This window comes from Equus asinus, chromosome 26 (genome assembly GCF_041296235.1).
Source record: "Equus asinus isolate D_3611 breed Donkey chromosome 26, EquAss-T2T_v2, whole genome shotgun sequence".
NCBI classification, from domain to species: Eukaryota; Metazoa; Chordata; class Mammalia; order Perissodactyla; family Equidae; genus Equus; species Equus asinus.
In genome coordinates, this window is record NC_091815.1 from 23,128,914 (window position 1) to 23,153,095 (window position 24,182).

The window sequence follows — 24,182 nt, forward strand, 5'->3', positions numbered from 1 at the left end:
TTCCAGCTGCTGTAGTCTTCCTGAAGAAGGATAGCTTCTGGTTCTTCAAGCCAGTTATACCTGCTGATTTTTAGCTGTCCTATGTGGCACTGCCTGGGACTTGCCTTCAGGAAAAAAGGTGCTTCTTTAATTTTAGAAGAATATCAAGCAATCTTGCCTAGTAATTATTTCATGCCTTCTCATCAGGGTGGGGACACCCCCACAGGGGCAAAAATTGCTTCTTGGGGGATTAAAAAAAATTTAGATGACTTTGGTTTGCGGCCCTCCAAAGGACCACAGTACATAAACAGATATATATATATATATCTGTACTATTAAAATTTTATGGGGGAGGGGTTAGAATTAGGAGGAAAATACCTAAAAAGTCTTCTGGGAGAATAATGAAAAAGATTAAGAAAAAAATTAATTAATTGATAATTTATAGGTTCTTTAGGATTTTCTATGAACATAATCTTATCTGTAAATAATGACACTTTATTTCTTTCAAATCACTATACCTTTTATCTGTTGCCTTACTGAACTGGTTGGAATCTCAAGTACAATATTAAACAGACAGCATGAAAGCAAGTAACTTAGTCTCATTCTTAGCCTCCAAGGGAAAGCTTTCCCCATTTCACCATTAAGAAGGCTGTTTTCTCTAGGAATTTTATAGATAACTTATGTGACTGAGGAAGTTCCCTTCTTTCTGTCTTTGCTGAATGGATGAATTCTATGAAATGTCTTTTCTCCATCTGTGGAGGTAATAATACATGATGATTCTACTTCATTCTGTTAATGTGCTAAGTTACATTGATTTTCAAATGTTAGAACTACTCGGCATTCTGGGAGTAATCCCAACTTAGTCTTGATACATTATCCTTTTAAACATCGCAGGATTTAATTTATTATTATTATATTTTTACATGCATGTTCATCAGTGAGAGTAACCTATAAATTTCCTTTGTCTTGAACGTCCTTGTAAAGTTTCAGTATCCATGTTTGCTTACTTAATAAAATAAATTGTAGCATGTTCCAGCCTTTATCAGTTCTGTGAAGACTGTATAAGATTAGTTGTTGTCTTTTTCTTTAAATTAATGGTAGAATACAACAAAGAAGCCATCTGAGCCTGAATTATGTTTTGGAAAGGTTTGTGATAACTAATTCAGCTTCTTTACTAGGTAGAGGACTCTTCAGATTGCCAATTATTCCCCCTGGCAAAGTTGGTTTGTTGTATGTTACTAGGAATTTGTCTGTTTCATCTTAATTTTCAAATGTAATGGTATAAATTATGTATAAAGTCCTTTTATTTTTAATGTTTGCAGAATTCATAGTAACCCAATTTTCATTCCTACTTATTTTTCTCTGTCTCTCTGTCCCTCTGACAGAAATGGAAAAGTAAATGTGGCATGTTTATATGAGGAAAAATAAATGTAGCAACATGACACAGAAATGAATAATCTAGAACTACATGCAACAACATGCAATGGGTGAATCACACAGACAGTGTTGAGCAAAAGAATTCAGACACAAAAGAGTATATACCGTATGATTCCATTAATATAAAATAAGAAGATTGTGAAACTAAGCGTTGCTGTTAGAAATTTGGATAGTGATCATCCTTGGTGAGTGAGAAAAAGAATAGAAGAGATAATTTTGGATTCTAGTAATGTCCCGTTTCTTGATCTGGGTACAAATTAAATAAATAGATGTGTTCAGTTTCTGAAAATTCATGTAGCAGTACACTTAGGCTGTGTGTGCTTTTAGGAATGCACATTTCACATCAAAAAAGCTACTGTTACAAAATCAGGAGGACTTTCTGCTCTAAAATGTAAAAAGCTTGTAAATCATCACTCCTGTCCTAACAGCAAGAAAAAAAGCTAAACAAACTGAAACCTAACAGCTCTTCTAGCCCTCAGAGAACTGAGTTACATAACAGGGCAAACCTGTGGTCTGAAAACTGGAGAGACAGACAAAGAGAGTTGCAGATTACCTGGAGTAGAAGCTGCTGGAGCCAGGAACTGGAAGGAATTGATGAACTGCTGGAAACTGGACATGGACTAGCTCGAGAGTTAAAAACTCCTTGGGGCCCCCATCTTTTCTTGAGTTTTACCTGCAACAGCAGCACCAACTTCTCAGAGTGAAGATCAGAGAAGAACCCCCTCATGCTTCTAGTAGGGGGAGGGGAAAGTAACCATTTTGAAATATTTCCAGATATTCTGTTGTCCACCTGTCCTCAAGGGAAACTGATGTACCAGAGGCTAACCAATGTGGAGGGAGGGAAATACCCAGCCCCCTCTAGCCCTCCTGTGTCACCTAAAGCTGGTTGGGGGGGTGGGGAGGGACCTTAAAAGAACTTGCAAAGGTCACAGTCCAGGGTAACAGGCAAACTAAAAGACTAAGACCTAATTATACTAGTCTAAAATGCTTCACCACCCCTACACTTCCACTGCATAAACAAGGACTCTTGTATGAGAACAGGATTATACCTGAAAAAAAAAAATGATCATCTCAATTGATCACAAAAAATACTTGACAAAATTCAATACTCTTTCATGATAAAAACATTAAACAACAAAATCCCTGCAAGTTATTTTGTGGATATCAACAAACTGAAACTAAAGTTTATATGAAGAGGCCAAAGACCGAGGACACTCAACACAATATTGAAGGAGAACTAAGTCAGAGGACTGATACTACCGGACTTCAAGACTTTCTAAAAAGCTACAGTAATCAAGATGGTGTGGTATTGGTGAGTGAATAGGTAAATAGATCAATGGGACAGACTAGAGAGCCCAGAAATATACTCACACAAATATAGTCAACTGGTCTTTGACAAAGGAGCAAAGGCAATACAATGGAGAAAGGATAATTTTTTCAACAAATGGTCCTGGAATAACTGGACATCTTAAGGCAAAAACATGAATCTAGATACAAACCTTACACCCATCACAAAAATTAACTTAAAATGGATCATAGACCTAAATGTAAAATGCAAAACTGTAAAACACCTATAAGAAAACACAGAATAAAATCTAGATAACATTAGGTGTGATGATGACATTTTAGATACAACACCAAAGGCATAATCCATGACAGAAATAATTGATAAACTGGATTTCATTAAAATTAAAAACTTCTCTGTGAACAATACTGTCAAGAGAATGAGAAGACAAGCCACAGACTGTGAGAAAACATTTGCAACAGACATATCTGATAAAAGACTGGTTATCCAAAATATACAAAGAACACTTAAAACTCAAAGATAAGAAAACAAACAACCTGATTTAAAAATGAGCAAAAGACCTGAATAGACACCTCATCAAAGAAGATACACACATGGCTAATGAGTGTGTGAAAAGATTTTGAACACCACATGTCATAAAGAAATTGCAAATTAAAACAACAAGATGGCACTACACACCTATTAGGATGTCCAAAATCCTAAACACTGACAACACCAAATATTGGCTAAGATGCGAAGCAACAGAACTATCATACATTGCTGGTGGGAATGCAAAAGGGTACAGCTACTGTGGAAAGCAGTTTGACAGTTTCTTGCAAAACTAGACATATTCTTACCATGCAATCCGGCCATCGTGATCCTTGGTATTTGCCAAAATGAGTTACAAACTTATGACCACATAAAGACTTGCACATGAATGTTTATAGCAGCTTTATTAATACTTGCCAAAACTTTGAAACAACCAAGATGTCCCTCAGTAGGTGAATGGATAGACTGTGCCACAACCAGACGATGGAATACTATTGAGAGCTAAAAAGAAATGAACTACCAGGACATTAAAGGACGTGGAGGAAACTTAAACACATATTACTAAGTAAAAGAAGCTAGTCTGAAAAGGCTACATATTGTATGATTCCAACTATACGACATTCTGGAAAAGGCAAAATTAAGGAGATGGTAGAAAGATCAGTGGTTGCCAGGGGTAAGGGGGAGGGAGGGATGAATGGTGAGTGACAGTGAATTTCTAAGACAGTGAAACCATTCTATATGATACTACAATGGTGAACACATAATTATACATCTGTAAAAACTCATAGAATGTACAACAGCAAGAGTGAACCCAGATGTAAACTATGGACTTTGGGTGATAATGATGTGTTGATGTAGGTTCATCTATTGTAACAAATCATGCTGCTGCCAGATGTTGATAGTGGGAGATGTTGTGCACGTGTGGAGGCAGAATGAATATAGGAACAACAGACTTTCTGTTCAACTTTGATGTGAACCTAAAACTGCTCTAAAAATAGTCTGCTAAAAAAGAAGAAACACAGACAGAGTGACACAGGTGCCATATCCCGCCAGTCTGCTGGGTTCCTTGCTCTCATCTGACGTGGAGAGCTCTCGCTGTAACCTCTAAAAGCATCTCCCCCTGTATGTCTATCACACCTTGTATGTGTTCACTGCTGTTGAAGGGAGAGCTTCAAGTCAACAACACCAAGCTCAGTGGATGCCATTTGGCAGTTGAGGGACCAGGACTCAGACATTCCCCTTCATGATCATGACCTCACGATGCATGGGACAGAGAAATCTTTTTCTCTACTTGGCCAAGTTTGAATATCCTTCAAGATTACAGAGTTTGTGCAATGAGTTACACACCTATACACTAGAGTATCTACAAGATTTTTGCTTCCAGCTTTTGGCATTGGAGGGGAAGAAATGGGCACCTTTGCGGATCAGTCAGAGTCACAGGCACTATCAAGAGGTTGTTCACAAGGAATGAAATAATAAGATCTCTCTTCTTTCCCTCAAGGACTTTAGTTTATTTATTCTCTTCAACTTTCTGGCACTCCCAGGCATTCCCATGTAAATTCATTATAGGAATAATTGAGTTTCCTCTGAACTTCTTATTAGAAATTTTCTAAGTGGTGAGACAAAAGTATTTAATGGGGTTGTGGGTGGGCAAGAAGGTAGCCCTCTGTGACGAGTCTTATAGATGCAGATTTCCTACATGAAATAAAGAGAAGCACACTGTTCTAACTAGATTTCATGTCTTGTTTGAAAAGAGTTGCTTCCATTAAACATTGTTCTTGAAAACAAGACAACACGATGTCAGCAGTAGGTGGAATAAGAAAATTATCCTGAAATAAGCAAAAATATAAGCTGGGAAACCAAGCATTTTGTATCAGCTTACCACTGTGGTTCCTCCAATGAGAAACATGGCGGCTGGAGAGATTATACAGTCACCTGGGGATAAGAGAAAGCTCACGGCTCCCATTAGTGATGTGCCAGCGATCGGGGAGAGCAAAGTGGATGGAATTATTAAAATTTGAAGAAAAGAACATAAAGAGAAGAGGGGAAGGCAATCTAGACCCAAGAAAAGACCCAGAGCCTGAACAATGAGAAGTTTTGTGAAAAGAGATATTCCTCTTCAAATACAAACTGAAACATGCATTCACATTCAAATTTCTGTTATGAATAATATTAATAAACTCAAGAATATTTTTCTCTCTTCTCCAAACGATAATGAGTAATAAATATTAGCTTTGCTTTGTATGATTTCTGCTCTGAGACAAGCAGATAAAAGAGCCCAAACAAACTTAAACTCTGTCAAAATAATCCTGGAAAGTATGCAGTCAAATTTACTTTGAAATATCGAGGCAATTAGATTGCAATTTATGGACCCAGAAGTCAGGCTGAGCTAGTTACTTACGTTTTAAAAAATTACCTTAAGGGGCCGGCTCGGTGGCATAGTGCCCAAGTTCGCACACTGAGCTTCAGGGGCCCAGGGTTTGTGCGTTCGGATCCCAGGCGTGGACCTACATACCACTCATCAAGCCATGCTGTGGCAGAGTCCCACATATAAAATAGAGGAAGATTGGCACAGATGTTAGCTCAGCCACAATCTTCCTCAAGCAAACAGAGCAAGATCTGGGTCAGTCTTCCTCTCCAAAAAAAATTTTTTTTTAATTACCTTGGAAACTGATGAGTAGAAAAATGTTTCCTTTCTCACTCCTTTCCTCTATTGCATTTTTATTGTGAAACATACAATTACAAAATATGGATACAATGTAAATGAGTTGTTATTCAATAAACACCTGCCTGACTCCTAAACAGGTAAAGAAATACAGCACTACCCACTCCCAGAAGTCCTCTGTGTGTCCCCACTGATGCTAAACTCCATCCCCCCAGTGGTGACCAACAACATCCTTGTTATTATTGGGAGCACTTTCTTGCTTGTCTTTATGCATTTATTACATATTTTTACATACCTAAAGTATCTAATTTTGCCTGTTTTTTTCCCCTGCATAATTAGAGAAATTTGGTATGTATTCTGTTGCATCTGGCTTCTTTCACTCAATATAAAGTACTTAAAATTCATGTTCAGTGTTCTGAGTTATCCCCTTCTATTAATATACTATTTGTTTATCTCTTTTATTGTTGGTAGACATTTGAGTTGTTTCCATTTTTGGTAATTACAACAAAAATTATGCTGTTACATTCTTGTGTGTGTATGCAGGTCATAGTTAACATGCATTTATGTAGTGTATAAACCAAGGAGTGGAAATGTTAGAAGGGAAGGTACGTTTAATATCTTCAACTTTACCAGATACTGCCATTTTCCCAAGTCATTGACAGTCCCACAATGTATAATTCCCATGACTTCACACTCTTGTTGACAGTTAATATTATCAAATATTTCACCTGAGCCTCCTGGGATGTGTGTGGTGGTGATCATAGTGTTAATTCCCCTAGCCTTTCCTTCTCTGTAATTCTGTCCCATGTCAAGATGTTTAAGTGTGGCAGGGGTACAAAAGGGGGCTCTAGATTCCTACATCATCCTACATGAAAGTTTGTGGGGCATAGATATTTTCATTTTACTTGGTATTTCAAGCACACAGCCCGGTGGTATGGTCGGGGCACAGAGCCACTTCTCAAGGACCATACAGACTCTAATCCTCTTGCTTCCTTTTACGATATGTTCTTTCCTCCACATGATAAAGCAACATCAACTAGTCTTCAGGGAACACAAAATCCTCACTATGCCCAATCATGGGTCTGGTCCTTTCAAATTATTTGCTGGCTTCCCCATATCTTATATTTGAATACTGAAAGAGAAGATTCAAACTTCGTTTCATTCTTTCTGTTTAACCTCACCAAAACATCATGGATCTCACGGCTTATTACTAAATGCAGGATTTAGCTTGAATAATGTACAGAGCTGAAGAGAAACCTCATTGATAATTTATTATATTATCATCATATGCATGGAATTCTTCAATGATGCTAACGAAGAGACTGGGGTGACCTATAAAAAAGTGTAAAGAAAATATACTTGATGTCTTAAGTGAGGAAAATGAATCTACAGAAAGTAATTATGAAAAAAAGGGAAGTATTAAAAAGCACCTGTAGATTCAGGAGTATTAAGGAGAAAAAAGGAGTGTGACCAACATTTTATAGGTTGCTCATTAGGGAGAGTATGATGAATTCCTAAAAGGTCAAGTGACTGTGACACTGATATATATGCTGGTAATTTACATTTCTAGAGTTGTAAACAGGAAATTTATGATCATTGTCCCTTTTCCACTTAGATTACTATTATCTTATTGAGAAAAATTTGAATTAAGATTATTAACTGCGTACTCATTATATATGTTAAAAATAAGTATCGAATTTTCGTCTACGGTTTACTTTTATTAATTAATTGCCAATCAGGTGATTAGGATGATTACAAATAATTATCCAGTCAAATCTTAATATTTTATAACATTTCTCTCTTTGGTTATGCTTGGGAAAATGTATCCCTAAATCAGTATTACGAACCATAAACAAGATTTTCGCTAGATCACCCTTACATTTAATGACTCAGCCCATGTTGAATATATCGTAATGCGAAATATTAAGTTAATATTACTTCACTCCTACACACCGTTGTTAAATGTAGTTAACGCGATTTATTGAATAAACGAGCCCATTCCTGGAGGTATCAAAGTCACTAGGCTGCAGTCACCGCGAGGACACGAGCCGGAGTCCCGCGCGGGCTCTGCCCGCGAGGCCGGGGGCTCGGGCCGCGGGGTCGCATCGCCCGGCTCAGCCTGCTGGGCCGCGTGGCCTCCTCTGGCGCCCAGGACACGCGCACGGCCCCTCGGCTCAGGTCCCCGCCGGGGCTCCCAGCCCTGGCGTGCCGCCCTCCCGATGGAGCGACCGGAACCCCGGGGTGCCTGCCCTGGGCGGTTCTCGCGGCGCATTGCGGTCTAGACGTCGGGGCGCCGGGCTGCTTTTCTGACACCGAGGCGCCCGCGGAGGGTCAGGCTCGAACTACATTTCCCAGAGGGCAGCGCTCCCACCGGATCTTCGGCTTCCCTTCCGTTTTCCCGCGGTTCTCGCGCTTTGCAAGGTGAGTTGAAGTCGTTTTGGGACGTGTTAGGCGCGGGATGCTCGCAGGCTGGACTCTGGGCGACCCAGTTGACCCGGAGCCCGACCTGAACCGACAGGGGTGGTGGAGGCAGCCCCAGGTCGGGGAAGCCCGTAGTATGGACGGCCAGTCGCTCCGGGAATTCGGGCCTGAAGGGCGGAGCAGCGGGATGTGTGTCCGCGGGGACGGACGGGGGTGTGTGGGAGTGTGTGTATGCGGGAGAGAGACTGCGTGCCCCTGGGGCGGTTGTGAGGCTGTGACAGGTGCGTGGCTGTGCTGGGGGGACGGGGACTTGGTTGCATGTCGCTTACCTGGGCGGCGATTGCTGTGGCTCCAGGTTTCCTGCGGATTCCTCCGTCTTCTCACAGCTACTCGCAGATGCCGCCGAGAAACGACCGCAGGGTGGAAGTCGGAGGCTGGGAACACCTGGGAAGTTCTCTTTTGGGGAACTTTGAGGGGCAGCTACATGTCTCAGAACCTCGGCGTTCCCAACGCTCTGACCCCAGGAACTTGCTGTAAACGCATATACATAGTCCAGGCTCTGTCCTGTTTTCCACTTGTTGATGATGTGTGTGCGCAGGTCGGGTGTAGACCTGGAGAATGTTGTATAACGAACTCATTCTGTGCTCCAAGAAAAGCCTGGCGTTCTGTGACTCCCCACCCCGTCCTGCCATTCCCAAAGGAAGGACCCTCATGAAGGGAAAGACTTGGTTTACATCCAAAAATCAGTGTTTGGGGTAGTTGGTTTTTGGTTTCATACAATTAATTGGGTTTAGGGCATACTTTCCTTCCTCTGAAACGCCCTAACGGTGATCTGCTTTCTTTCCAGTGGATGTTGGGTGCCATTGGGGTGAATCTCGTTAACATTCTCATATTCATTGGGCATATAATTCATATCCTCCTGTGTATTCTTTCATTGTAAACAGAACCCAAAAAGATTTAGATCCTTTCGTCTAAAATCAAGGACAACAATTTTCCTGTTTGTGATGTGAAAAATTAGTGTTCAGGATTATGGAAATGTTTAAGTAAATGATTAATCCGTATGGTTGAATATTATGCAGCTAATAAGATTATCTTTATACAGGGTTAGACCTGAGAAGGAAAATGTGCAGTATGTACTGTTCAGCAATATTCATATTTATCAACAGTAATACCCAGAAAAATTTAAATTATATATGAATCCCACCTAAGAAGGTCATGTTGTGAGAAGTTTTGCAAGGATTGCATCTAAAATAATATTTTAATTGTTTATTGAAGAAGGGTAGTGATGTGGCTACATTTATTGAGCATCTGTTGTGTACCAAATACTCTTCTACCTTTCATACATTCTCTGATGCAGTCTGTAAGTGCCACACACCTGTATTGTGTTCGCAATAGAATCTTGGCAATGCAAGTGTTTATATTGATTGGGGTGCTGTAACTAAAGGATATTCAAGGGCTGTGGGTGCAATTTGTTTCCCTTGTAGTGTTTTCCCATTTTATGCATAGGGTTCAGGCTTCATAAATACAAGAATAAACACCTGTTCTATAGTATTTTTTCTCTATAATATTTTCAAATATGTTTGTCATATGTTGAAATGTCTTTTGAAATATTTTGAAATGTATATTCTGGTAATGGCATTCATGAAGGCTTGTTGCAAAAAAAATGCAGTATCCTAAGGAACTTATGATAAAGAAATATAAAATATTCTTATTCCCGCCAGCCACAGATACGCTATTAATATTTTTTCATTGATTTCCATTGAGTATATGTGTTGTTTTGTTTTTGACAAGTAGGATCACATTAGTTGAATATGAGAGTCAAACCATAAAGAAACAGGAATAGCTCTGAGTTTGCAAAAGGAACCCATGCATTTCGTTATATATTTGTGCACGTGAGGAGAAGAGGAAAGTGACAAGTTCGTTTAAAAAACCTTCCAGATATTTACACCTAAAGATGATAGAAGTACTATTAAAAATCAATTACCAGGGTAGCAAATATCAAATAAGACAATCTTGCAGAATTAGATTTTTAAAGAGATTTAAGGTTAGTTTTATAAAACTTTGCAATAATGCTGATTTTTAGGTGTCTTCCAAATAACATGTCCAAGCATGGATTGCAATAAAAGAAAAAAAAAGAATAATTGTATTTATTCACATTTCTTTCTTTCACAGATTAAGGGTATTGAACTTTTTAATGTTCTCACTTTATGAGACACTTGATCAGATCAGATTCCTTGAGCAAGTTATGATTAGAAAAAGTGTCTTTCTTTTTTGCTGCTGCTGTTGGGAGAAGGGAAGTTTCCTCCTCCTCTTTCCTCTAAGTCTTAATGTCTTATTAATAAACGCATTCTCAAACTGAAGTCCTCAATTTTTTTTTTGCTGAATGTTATAAGAGCAGGGCTGAGAAACACAATTTTACTCTAAAAAGGAGATAGCAGAATTGTTTCTTATAAAAGAAATTAGGGGACAATAATCAATTCGGGAACATGAAATGTTCTATAACAATGCTAGCATATTAATACAGTATTACAACATACTATTAAATTTTTATATAGGTTATCTTTCTCCAAGATATTCATACTTAGGAGGTGTTCTTGTTTTTTGTTTTTTTTTAAAGATTTTATTTTTTTCCTTTTTCTCCCCAAAGCCCCCCGGTACCTAGTTGTATATTCTTGGTTGTGGATCCTTCTAGTTGTGGCATATGGGACGCTGCCTCAGCGTGGTTTGATGAGCAGTGCCATGTCTGCTCCCAGGATTCGAACTAATGAAACACTGGGCCGCCTGCAGCAGAGCGCGCGAACTTAACCACTCGGCCACGGGGCCAGCCCCGTTGTTTTTGTTTTCTTTCCTTTTCTCCCAAAGACCCCCGGTACATAGTTGTGTACATTTTTAGTTGTGGGTCCTTCTGGTTGTGGCATGTGGGACACTGCCTCAGCATGGCTTGATGAGTGGTGCCATGTCCGCACCCAGGATTCGAATTGGTGAAACCCTGGGCCACTGAAGCAGAGCGCACAAACTTAACCACTGGGCCACGGGGCCGGCCCCAGGAGGTATTCTTTATAGTCTTGATTTTACTGATGAAAAACCAAGGCACTAAGATGTCATGAACTCTACGGACACAGTTTCACATTTAAAATATCTGATAACAGACTCTGTATCTCAAATTTCAGCAGGATACCATTCCCACATTATGTATACTTATTTAAAGCCTGGACCAGTATCATCCTGATCGATAATGGTGTACATGCTGTCATAGCAGAACCAAATTAATTAACCTGTTACCTACTGTTAGATTTTTATGTTTCTAATTTGTGGTTATCAAAAATTGTTTTGAACATCCTTGTACATGCATTTTTTTTTTGTCTTTCTATAGATATTTAACTAATACAAATTCTTAGGAGTAGAATTTAGGGTCAAACAACTAGACTTTTAGTAAGGGCTTATATGCCAGACCATACAGTCTTAGTATTTGGGGTGATAAAAAGACTCAAATGACACAATTGCTACTTTTTTTTTGGCTGGGGAGAATTCGCCCTGAGCTAGCATCCATGGCAATCTTCCTCTGTTTTTCAGTATGTGGGCCACCAGCATAACATGGCCACTAACAAAGCGGTATAAGGTCCGTGCCCGGAAACTGGGCGCAGGCCGCAGAAGTGAAGTGCGCCAAACTTAACCGCTAGGCCACTGGGGCTGGCCAACATACTTGCTACTTTTAGGCTCCTTCTAATAAGTAAGTCCTGAATAGGAATAAATGCATCAAAGGCCAAGTAATGTGACTTGGGATCTTTTAGGGAGCGATGTCATTCTGACTGTCGTCACCACTATCAGGTTATGATCAAATTATGCTGACCTATGAAAGCACTGTGATGGTAAAGAATTTATGTTGTACATTTTTATTGAGATATAATTCACCAACATAAAATTGACTTTTTAAAGTGTACAACTCCGTGGTTTTTAATATAGTCACAAGGTAGTACAATTGGCACCACTATCTAATTCCAAAACATTTCATCACCTTAAAAAGAAACGCTATACTCCTTAACTGTCGCTTCCTATTCTCTTCTTCTCCTATACTCATGAAACCACTAATCGACCTTCTGTCTCTATGGATTTGCTCATTCTCAAAATTCCATACACATGGAATCATGCAATATGTGTGTCTGGCTTCTTTCACTTAGTATGATGTTTTCAAGTTTCATCCACGTTGTAAAATGTGTGAGTACTTCATCCTTTTTTTAGTGTGGTAAACTATATGTATATCATAGAACTTGACATTTTAACCATTTTTAAGTGTACAGTTCCGTTGGATTAAGTACATTCACATTGTTGTGCAAACATCATGGCCATCCATCTCCAGAACTTTTTCATCTTCCCCAACTGGAGCTCTGTGCCCGTTAAATACTAACTCCCCATTCACTGGCATCCACTTTTGTCTCTCTGAATTTGACTACTCCAAGAACCTCATATAAAAGGAATCGTACAATATTTGTCCTTTTGTGACTAGCTTATTTCACTTAGCATAATGTCTTCAGGTTCATCCACGTCATAGCTTGTAGCAAAATAACCTTCACTTTTATGGCCTCATAGTATTCCCTTGTGTGCATATACTACATTTCTATGAAGCAAGGTGGGGTTTGGATGGCGTGGCTCCTTTTCAGTCCTGGAGGGTGGGAATGGAGGGAGGAGGACCTGTTCAGGGCAGGACTGAGCAGGCTAATCAAAGGTGCAGAGCAGCTTCCTCAAAATGGAGGACTGGCCAGAAAACTGTCTGCTGAAGAGTTTGTGTTTCCTGGGGTTTGAGGGAAAAGTTTGGACTTCTCTAAAATCCTTCTAGTCTTTTGGAATTGTGTGTTCATACAGTACGAGGTATTATGTAAAATGGAATGGAGGAACAAAATGCTTAATTTGTTTCATGGTAACACTAAATCATGCATGCTCTCACTGTCTCTCTTCTTTTCCCAGTTCTGGATTCTCTTTGTTCTTCTCCAGTAGAGGAATCCCAAGGAGGACTGATCAGTTTTTGCAGGTGTACAACCATGGCATACGTAAGTTGGTGTTTCCTTCTCATTGAAATAATGTCAGTGAAATGTTTTCGTTAATTGCTCTGAAGATTCCTACCCAAGAGAACCCCATGGGATTATCAGCTTCAAGTTCCTCCTGTACCAGTGAACGATGGTTTCGAACAACCCGGAGTCCTCCTTATGTGGCCCAGTCTCCTCTAAGCAGTGTTTCTGTATTCACTGATCAGATTATTAATTATCTCCCATGTACCCAATTTATATGAAGGAAGAAGGAAGAAATTAAGTCCTGTAAAGGAATGATTTGAGCTTCCCATGTCAGAACTGTAGTTGGATGACTTAGAGATGAAGATCCCATTTGGCCAAACGTGGAAAGACTCACATTCTCCCAGACATGAGTTTTCTAGGTACATGTGTTAAATTGTGATAATGAATGGTCTCTGCCTTAATGTAGGTTGAGAAGTAATGCTTTGTGAGGCTTTTAGAACTGAACAGCAATATGAACTGGGGCTTGTAATATATGGATCATGGTTCTTGGGAAGGAATTTCTGAATGATAAATACAATGAATCTTTTATTATTGACTAGGATATGCTGACATTGAATGACTTAGATATAATTCCGGGTCATCATACATTAGTGTTCTCTAAACTAGGAACCAGAAAAGTGTTCGGTGAGGGATTGTTGATGGCCATAAAAGAGAATAAAAACATAAGTAGTTTAAGTTACAGAGATGAAGAACGGAAAAGACCTTAGAAATGTTGTCCAACCTAATGTATAGAAACCTAATCACCTAAAGATGATTAATTCTGTTATAACTGTAAGTTTGAGTGCTATGCAGCTATTCAAAATATTTGTTAAAATAAGAAAACTATGTATGATAGGATTTAACATAAAGAACTTGAGGATTGAAGACATTCCTTAGTTTTATCAAACTCTCTTGTAGAAAAACAAGAGACTTTCTATCCCTTGTGACAGTATCTTTATTTCAATTGGAGTGTTTAGTCCATTTACATTTAATGTATTTATTGATACAGTTAAATTAAAGTCATCCTTTTTATTATTTTCTGTTTTTTTTCCATCTGGCTTTTGTTCCCCTGTTTCTCTATTTTGTCTTCTCTTGGGTCAATTAAATATTTATTTAATTCCATTTTAATTTGCTTTTTTGCTATACTTTGTGACCATTTTTAGTGGTCACTGTCTGTATTATAATATATTTTCTTTTTTTTCCTTTTTTTTTTTTAAAGACTGGCACCTGAGCTAACAACTGTTGCCAATCTTTCTTTTTTCTTTTTTTCTTTCTGGTTTTTCTCCCCAAATCCCCCCAGTACATATTCTTACCTATCCATTGTCTACTTAAGGGTTAATATTGAACTCTACTCTTACACATAAAGTATAAGAACCTTGCAATGTGTAGGTCCATTTATAGCCCCTATCCTCTTAGTTACAGGTGTCATATGTATTGTATCTACCTTTATTTCAAACCAAAATACCATGTCATTAATAACATCTTTATTGACGTGAAGTACACAGCACATATTTAAAGTGTACACTCAGATTCATTTTTTTATTGTGATATAATTGACATGTAACATTATATTAGTTTCGGGTGTACCACATAATGACTCCATATTTGTTTATATTGTGAACTAATCACAGTCAAGTCTAGTAAACATCCATCCCCACATGTAGTTACTAATGGATTCATTCTGAAATGTGCATGCGCACATCCATGAAACCATCACTACAATCAAGATACTGAACAAATCCATCACCCCCCAAAGCCTTTGTAATCCCCCCTCCTTCCAGCCCTCCTTGCCCCCTCCGACTCTGCCTCCAGGCAACCACTGTCTGCTTTCTGTTACGAAAAATTAGTTTGCACTTTCTCAAAGTGTATATAAATGTAATCAAACAGTATGTATTCTTTTTGTCTTGTTTCTTCCACTCGGCATAATTATTTTGCGATTCATCCATGTTGCATGTATAAGTTCAATCCAATATATAGTTGAGTAGTATTACATTAAATGGACATATCTTAATTTATTTATCTTTTCTCCTGTCAAGAGACATTTGGGTTGTTCCAGTTCGGGGCTATTATGAATAAAGCTGCTATGAACATTTCCATGAGAGTCTTTGAATGGGTCTAAGTGTTTATTTCTCTTAGGTAAACACCTAGGTGTGAAATTGCTAGGTAGTATGGTAGTTGTATGTTTGACTTTAGAATGAATTGCCAAGCTATTTTCCAATTTTTAAAACTGTTTTATATTCCCACTATTAATTTATGACAGTTCCAATGATTCCACATCTTTCCACCCTTCTTATTATCAGTCTTTTGAATTTTAGCCATTCTCTCTAAAATCTTTTTTTAACTGAATGTCACAAATCTTGACATGTTCTCTGTTCATTGTTATTCAGGTCAACATATTTTAAATTCCATTTGACATTTCTTCTTTCACTCATGGGTTGTATAAATATATATTGCCTAATTTCCAAACATTTTTTAATAATTCCGTTGTGGTCTAAAAACATACTCTGTGTGATTGGATATTTCTAAATTTATGAGTTTTATTTCTCAACATATGGTCTTTCCTGGTGAGTATTCATATACTCTTAAAAGAATAGGTATTCTGCTGTTGTTGGGTGGAGTTTTCTGTAATGTCAAGTAGGCCTATTTGATAGTGTTGTCTTCTTTATCGTTACTGATTTGCTGTCTATTTACTGAGAGAAGGGTGTTGAAGTCTCCTGACTATAAATTTGGGATTTTTCTATTACTCTTCACTTCTGTTAGTTTGTTTCCTGTTTTGAAGCTGTTATTCAGTACATTCACACTTGTGAATGTGGGCTGAGCAACTGGATACCTTATCATTATGAAATGACTTTCTTACTCTGGTAATATGTCTTGTTTTGAAATCTACTTTGTCTGATATCATCATTGCCAGTACTGCTTTCTTTGGATTAGTGTTTCCATGATATTCTCTTGTCTATCCGTTTACTTTTGACCTATCTTTCTTATATATATTTAAAATGAGCTTCTTGCAGATAATGTGTAGTACTGTCCTTTTTTTTTTCTAAAGGTAGCCTGACCATCTCTTTTAATTGTAATCATTAGACAATTTACAGTTGACATAATTATGTGTCAGTGGTTCTAAAACTTTGACATCTGTAAAAGTCACCTGGAGAGCTTGTTAAACCATACTTTTCTGCATCCCATCCCCATATTTTTGGTGGAGCCCATGAATCTGCAGTTCTGTCAAGTTCACAGGTCTTTCTAATGCTGGTCCAATAACCACATATCTAGGTATTTATGTTTGTATGTACCATTGGTACCTTGTTTTCTGTCTGTCTATCTGTTGCTTGCTTCCTTTCCCACTTTTTGCCTTGTCTTAAATTGGAAATTTTTTTTGCATTTCCACTTTGACTTACTAGATATACCCCTTTATTTTATTTTTTGTGATTATTCTGTTTCCAGTATATATTTTGTTTAGTTTATCACAATCCATCCTCAAATAATGTTGTATTACCTAACATTATAAAAGAACACTCAACAGTATATTTACCTTTCTCCCTCCTTTCTTTTGGATTATTTTTTATCATACATTTCACTTCTGTCTATACTATACATTATACTATGCACTGTTATTATTTTTACTTTATACATTTAATCCTCTTTTAAAGAAATTTTAAAAATTCACTTTTTCATCACTTCCCCTCCAAAATTCTTACACCTGGCACACACAACTTAAAGAGATCTCTCAGAGCTTCTTTTTATATATTAATTTAAACCAATAATAGAATAAAGTTTGAGTGGAACACAGCCACGCCCATTCATTTGTATATTGTCAGTGGCTGCTTCCCAGCCACAGCAGCAGTGTTAAGTAGTTGCAAAAATATTTATTATCTGGCCTTTTATGAAAAAAATTGCTGATCCTCAGTTTACAGTACCAGAGGAATTACCTGAATGAATGTCACCAGAGGGGGGACCCACTGTGGTGGTGCTGGAGGCTGTCTGCCCTGGGGCTACTTCCCTCCCCTCTGCTTTCACTCACCAAGAGGACACAAAGTAGAGAGCAGCTTTTGGTCTTCCTAAGTATGCATTAGTGACAAGGTAGCTGGCATATTCATGGGATTAAGGGTTCCTTAGTAACCAGACACCTGAGGAGGACAATGCAATGAAACCACATATAACACTTGAGGCAGAATTATTGATATATCAAGACCAATAATTTAAAATAGGCATAATGAACATACTTAGGATAAGGGTAGGTATTAATTTGTATCAGGAGTAAGAAATCATCAAAAGGCCTGGTAGATACGTTAGGGATATAAAACATGAGTTCCAATAAAAAACACAACAGTTGTCACAGCAGCAGGAATGATAGAGCCAACGAATGGCCTGGTGGGCTGGAACATAGACTTGAGGGACTTTCACAGAAAGCAACAGGAAAGAAGAAGGAGACTGAAGGTAGAAAATAAAACTGTATAGAAATGGAGGACAAAAGTACTGGTATCTAGAAAATAGTAGTCCCAGAATTAGGAGAAGAACAAGAAAGAGTACGAAATATTTGAGGAATGATGAAAATTTCCCCTGAATCAAACATTCAAGTGCACATTAGGAAAGTATGCATTAGTGACAGGGTAGTTGAACAGAGCATTGATTTCCTAGGACAAAATAAACAGACATGAAATGCCACATAAAGAAAAATATACCTAAATATGCCATAATAAACTACAAAAACATGAAAACATCACAGCCGAAAACAATTCTAAAAGCTGCCAGAGAAATGTGTAGATCCACATATCAGGTGTACCTCAGATTCCTCAACAAGCATTATGGATGCAAGAACGTAATGAAGTAATATAGGTAAATACTGTAGAAAACAATCATAGGATCTAGAATCCTATATCCAGCCAGACTGTTCTTTAATTGAGGATGAATTAAAACTATGTCAAGCCAACTTTTCTCAGTTTGCCTATAGAAATTCACTTTGTAAATCATCTTGGAGGAAGTTCTCTGCAAAGAACAAATTCGGGCAAGAGAGGTAGGAGTGAGAATATTGTTTAATGTCTAAAAAGAGGAAAGACAAAAGATAAAATAAAAAGTATGTTTTAATAATTCAGAACTAATTCTCTAGACATTATCAACATGCTCATGAGGATGCTAGAGGCCAAAGGAACTGAGCACATGTTAAAATACTTGGAGAAAATATGCTAGACTATATAACATTTAAACCAGCAGGAGAAAACTTGGTTCAGGTAACGGAAAGCTAGAAGGAGCAAAAAGAAAATGCAGTGAAATATGAAATTAAATGGTAGAAATAAGCTTAATATAAAAATAACAAAATTTATGGATAACAATAGCTAAAAGACACTGGGTGTTTTTACAAAGTTTGAAATTATATGGCCTAAAGAGACACAATCATGAATGTTCTGTTAAAATCGGAAAATATACACTGAGAAATATGAATGAAAAAGAAAGGTGGAAGAGTGATCTTAATATGGAACATAATTGAATTTCTTTTCCTTTTAAATAGATTTTATTTTTCAGAGCAGTTTGAGGTTTACAGCAAAATTGAGGGGAAAAAAAAATACAGAGTTCTCATACACTCCCTGCTTCCACATCCACATATCTTCCATACTATCAACATTCCACACTAAAGTGATACATCTGCTACAACTGATGAATCTACACTGACACATCATCATCACCCAAAGTCCATAGTTTACATTAGGGTTCACTCTCGGTGTTGCACAGTCTGTGGGTTTGGATAAATGTATAACAACATGGATCCACCATTGTGGTATCATACAAAGTAGTTTCACTGCCCTAAGAATCCTGTGTGCTCCACCTGTTCATCCCTCTCTCTCCCATAACCCCTAGCAACCACTGATCTTTTTACCATCTCCCTAGTTTTGCCTTTTTCAGGATGACAGATAGTTGGAATCATCAGTATGTAGCCTTTTCAGATTGGCTTCTTTCACTTAGTAAATGCTTTTAAGTTTCCTCCATGTCTTTTCATGATTTGAAAGCTCATTGCTTTTTAGTACTGAGTAGTATTCCAGTGTCTGATGTACCATACTTTATCCGTTCACCCACTGTAGGACATCTTGGTTGTTGCCAAGTTTTGGCAAGTATTAATAAAGCTATTATAAACAGTTGTGTGCAGGGTTTGGTGTGGACAGAAGTTTTCAGCTTATTTGCATAAATACGAATGAGTATGATGACTGGATCATATGGTAAGAGTAGATTTAGTTTTGTAAGAAACCTCCAAACTGTCTTCCAAAGCATCTGTACCATTTTGCATTCCCACCGGCAGTGATGAGAGTTCCTGTTGCTCCACGTCCTCATCAGCACTTGGTGTTGTCAGTGTTCTGGATTTTGGCCGTTCTGATAGGCCTGTAGGGGCATCTCATTGTTGGTTTAATTTGCATTTCCCTATGACATAAGCATCTTTTCATATGTTATTTACTATCTGTATATGTTCTTTGGGGGGGCTGTCTGTTCAGGTCTTTTGCCCATTTTTTAGTCAAGTTGTTCATTTTCTTATTGTTGGGTTTTAGGAATTCTTTGTATATTTTGGATAACAGTGTCTGTTGCAAATGTTTTCTCCCAATCTATGGCTTGGGTTCTCATTCTCTTTTCACAATTGAATTTTGAGGGGAAACATCATAGAAGAGAACATAAACTTGGGAAAATTGTATACCCACAAGTGACAGCAACATTATACTAAACGCAGAAGCATTCAGAGAAGGAGCTTGACCAGAGGTTCCCATAGAACCGCTACCATTTAACACAGTTAAACTCAGTCATTCCGAAGGTCCTGAAAACCTAAGAGGAAAGGCAAGTAGATAGATTTTTTAAAGATAGGAAGAAAATAAATAAATCTGTGGTGCTCTGGAGACATGATTATCTATATAATGAAACAAACTTCAGAGACAGTTTATTAGAACTGACGAGTTTAGAGGGATTGCTTCATGCCAGATAAATTTACAATTATCAAATGTTTCTGTCTTATATTATGAAAGAAAATAAGCCATTTAAAAAATTGTATGTAAAATTTGACCCCAAAATGGAAAAGATAAGTATGCGTGTGGCTGTGTGTGTGTGACCGTGTGAGAAAGAGAGATGTGATACATAGAGCACAGTCACTCGTTCCCCCATGCCTGGCCGTGCTGGACGTGCTGTTCACGACAGTCTTCAGAAGAACCCAGAGTTTTATGGGAAGGCTAAGTTGATTTATAACATTAAAAAAAGAGGGAATAAGAGAAAAAAAAAAAAGGGAATAAGAGAAAAGAGACTGAAGAAGTGGTAGAAGTGGGATTTGAGTGAGGGAGAGAGGCTGAGGCAGGAGAAGTGGGGGCCGCCTGCATTCTCTTTGGGGAGGCTTTAGAGAGGCAGATGAAGAAAGAGAACTTTCAGGAAGCATTGCTGTGATTGTGTAGTTGAAAAAATACATACATTGTTTTTCAATACTATTTGGTGAACTATTGAGAATTTTCTCATTATACCTTCAGCTTAAGGCAAGAACAGGATGATTTATTTTTTATTTATAATACCTAAGTGACATATTATAAATCACATATATAATAAATGGCACATAATATTTGCTATGTAATATATACAATACTTGTATTATATAGGATTTTGTGTGTTTATACATATATCATTTATAAAGTATGTATGCATTAGAAAGGACTGTAGGTTATGAATGAAGATTTTTAAATGATCACTTCTTGAGAGTAGAAGATTTAAAACAAGTAATTTCTGGGGCTGGCCCCATGGCATAGTGGTTAAGTTCTGTGTGCTCCACTTTGGTGACCCAGGTTCGCAGGTTCGGATCCCAGGAGCAGACCTATACCACTCGTCAGCCATGCTGTGGCAGCAACCCATGTACAAAAATTATAGAGGAAGATTGGTACAGACGTTAGCTCAGGGCAAATCTTCCTCAGCAAAAAAAAAAAAAAAAGGGAATTTCTTATTTTGATTTATATACTTTTCTACTGTTGGGTTTTAAAAATTTTACCCTTTGTAACTAAAAAATAAGATTTGATAAATAGTCTCCTGCATGAGTTAATGAAAAAGGAAACAGGAAACATAGAAACTGACTATAATTGGTTGATGTTCATCCAACACCAGCCATGAGGCTGTAGTCAAGGAAAGTTTTGGGTACGATGCTCTCAGCACCTGTGTGTTTGAAGAACAGTTGAGACAATTGGGCAGACAGTGGTAGAGAAAGTACAAGATGCAGACAGATGGGGAAAGAAGGCACAGAAGATCTGAGACACCTTTTATGTTTAAGAGAAAGGATGAAAATATTAAATGTATGGAAGGCCTTTGAGTATTTCCTTAAGATCATGGCTAGAATGTGTACAAGCACAACTCTTTGACTTACTGGCAGTGAAAACAGGGCAAGTTACTCAAACTCTCTAGGCTTCCGTTTGTTTACATATAAATACAACAAAAATACTTACCTCGTATGGTTATATGGTAATTAATAAAGAAAATGTTCACAAATTACGTTAGTATATTGTTTCATTCATTGTTAAACACCATATTACTACTGGACCAACAGCTGAGAAAAACATGTTTCTTACTCACATTAAGCATTAAACTCCTTTTTTTTTTTTTTCTCCCCAAGGCCCCAGTACATAGCTGTATATTCTACTCATAAGTCCTTCTAGTTTTTCTACGTGAGCCACCGCCACAGCATGGCTGCTGGCAGACGACTGGTGTGGTTCTCACCTGGGAAACGAACCTGTGCCGCTGAAGCGAAGCACGCCGAACTTTAACCGCTAGGCCAGCAGGGCTGGCTCCAGTTTTCCTCCTTTTAACAGGTAATGAGGTACGTCCAGCTGTTGTCTTGTTACTCCTGATTGGCTAGGTGTCTTTTCAATTCATTATGGGCCTCTCACCACTCTCTTAGTGGGGACAGTTCTTCAATTCTTGCCCAATTCTCCACCTCTCCCCACCATGGGGGAAGAGGCTATCAAGTTGAGGACCCTATGTTCCTTGTCACAGTAATGGGTTCAGGGATAAGCCTAAGACACAAGCTAGGCCAGTGGGAGTCCTCTCTATTATTTTCCTGGGAGCTCCCAGGAAACGATCATCACCTATTTCTCATTTCAAGGACGAGGAAAGCACAAGATAGCTTGTTGGGCTGTCACACAGTCTGAGAATGAAGCTGACACAGGAGAAAACAGACCCAGAGCAGCATGTGAAAGACAGAGTCTCCTGACTCTTGAAGCCCATGAGGGCCAAGGGGACCCCATCCCTTGTAAATCCCAGTTCTTGAAACAATATATCGTTTGAGACTAAGCTAGCATGAAGTGTTTCATTGCTTCCAACAAAAGACAGCTAACAGAGTAAGTCAGTGAACCTGCTGCCTTTCATACTATGGGATTTCTCCTTTCCTATTTTTAGGATTGGGTGTCTTTACCCCAACTTAGAATAGCCTTGTTTGCTCCCTTTTTTTCTTAGAATTTTCTAAACCTATAACTCTTGTAAGTATTATCTTGATTTCCTGCCCATTATTTACAGCTAGCTCCTTTGGGTACTTTCTGGAATAAAAGCAAGGATATAAAACCAGCTTCTGGCCAGAATTCTGTTTTCTGTCGTTCGGGCTACCTTCCTTTTTGACTCATTAATTCCTACTGTTGAGAGGGGAGGAAGGGTTGACTACAAAGGGGATGCACAAGAGAATTTTTATTGTACTGTTCTGAATGTTACTCAAGTAGTAGATTCATGATTCTATGGACTTTTCAAAACCCACAGAACTATATATCACATGCAGTGAACTTTACTGTTTGTAAATTAAAAAACAAACAAACGAAAAACCAACCTGCATGTCAGGGATCCCAGGATGGAATACAGACTTGAACATAAGTATCTACCAGCATTACCCATGTATGACATATTCCTCCCTACAGTGGGTGGGGAAAAGGAGTTGACCTAAGTCACTGTGGAAAATAGTGTTTCGGGTGGATACTGTAAATCTAAAAGTACTATAAATAGGGGCCAGACCTGTGGCATAATGGTTAAGTTTGGTATACTCCACTTCAGCGGCCCAGGTTCATGGGTTCAGATCCCAGGTGTGGACCTACACCACTTGTCAGCCATGCTATGACAGTAACCCACATATAAAGTGGAGGAAGGGGGCCGGCCCAGTGGTGCAGCGGTTAAGTGCGCATGTTCCCTTTGGTGGCCCGGGGTTCACCGGTTTGGATCCCGGGTGTAGACATGGCACCGCTTGGCAAGCCATGCTGTGGTAGGCGTTCCACATATAAAGTAGAGGAAGATGGGCATGGATGTTAGCTCAGGGCCAGTCTTCCTCAGCAAAAAGAGGAGGATTGGCCACAGATGTTAGCTCAGGGCTGATCTTCCTCAAAATAAATAAATAAAATAAAATAAAATAAAGTGGAGGAAGACTGGCAAAGATGTTAGCTCAGGGCTAATCATCAGAAAAAAAAAACTAATTAAACACAGAACTCTACTTGGTAAATTTGGCTCTTACAGGATATGGGTTTGCAATTCTGAAACTACTTTTTTGTGTGTTGAACAAATAAAGCATAAGGGAACTTTGATTCTCACTGTCCATGGGGATGGCTAGAATGCAACTTCAGGTGCTGGACTGGAGTTATCAGTATGAACTCATGTTATAGACAAATAGAAATATAGATAGGTGTGTATATGGACTCAAATCCATACATAGATTTCCCAGCTTTGTCTGTTGAGAGGGACTAGAAACTGACCTCAGCATCAATGGGCACATCCAGCACCCAGATTTTGTTTTCTAAATACCGTTCTCCAATAAAAGGAACCAAGGCTCCTTGGA

General features: G+C 38.4%; 1 protein-coding gene across 13 annotated transcripts in view; it reads left to right on the forward strand.

Moving 5' to 3' along the window:
• The first annotated feature begins 8,272 nt into the window (after positions 1-8,272).
• Positions 8,273-24,182, forward strand: part of LOC106836052 (zinc finger protein 573) — a 52,532-nt gene continuing 36,622 nt past the window's right edge. For 7 of the 13 annotated variants that reach the window (XM_070499425.1, XM_044759378.2, XM_070499426.1 and 4 more), the window contains exons 1-3: positions 8,273-8,336; positions 13,299-13,381; positions 21,990-22,193. The gene's annotated coding sequence lies outside the window, so the exon portion shown is untranslated. The remainder of the gene's footprint in view (positions 8,337-13,298; positions 13,382-21,989; positions 22,194-24,182) is intronic. The other 6 variants (XM_070499428.1, XM_070499427.1, XM_070499432.1 and 3 more) reach the window with 2 other exon arrangements.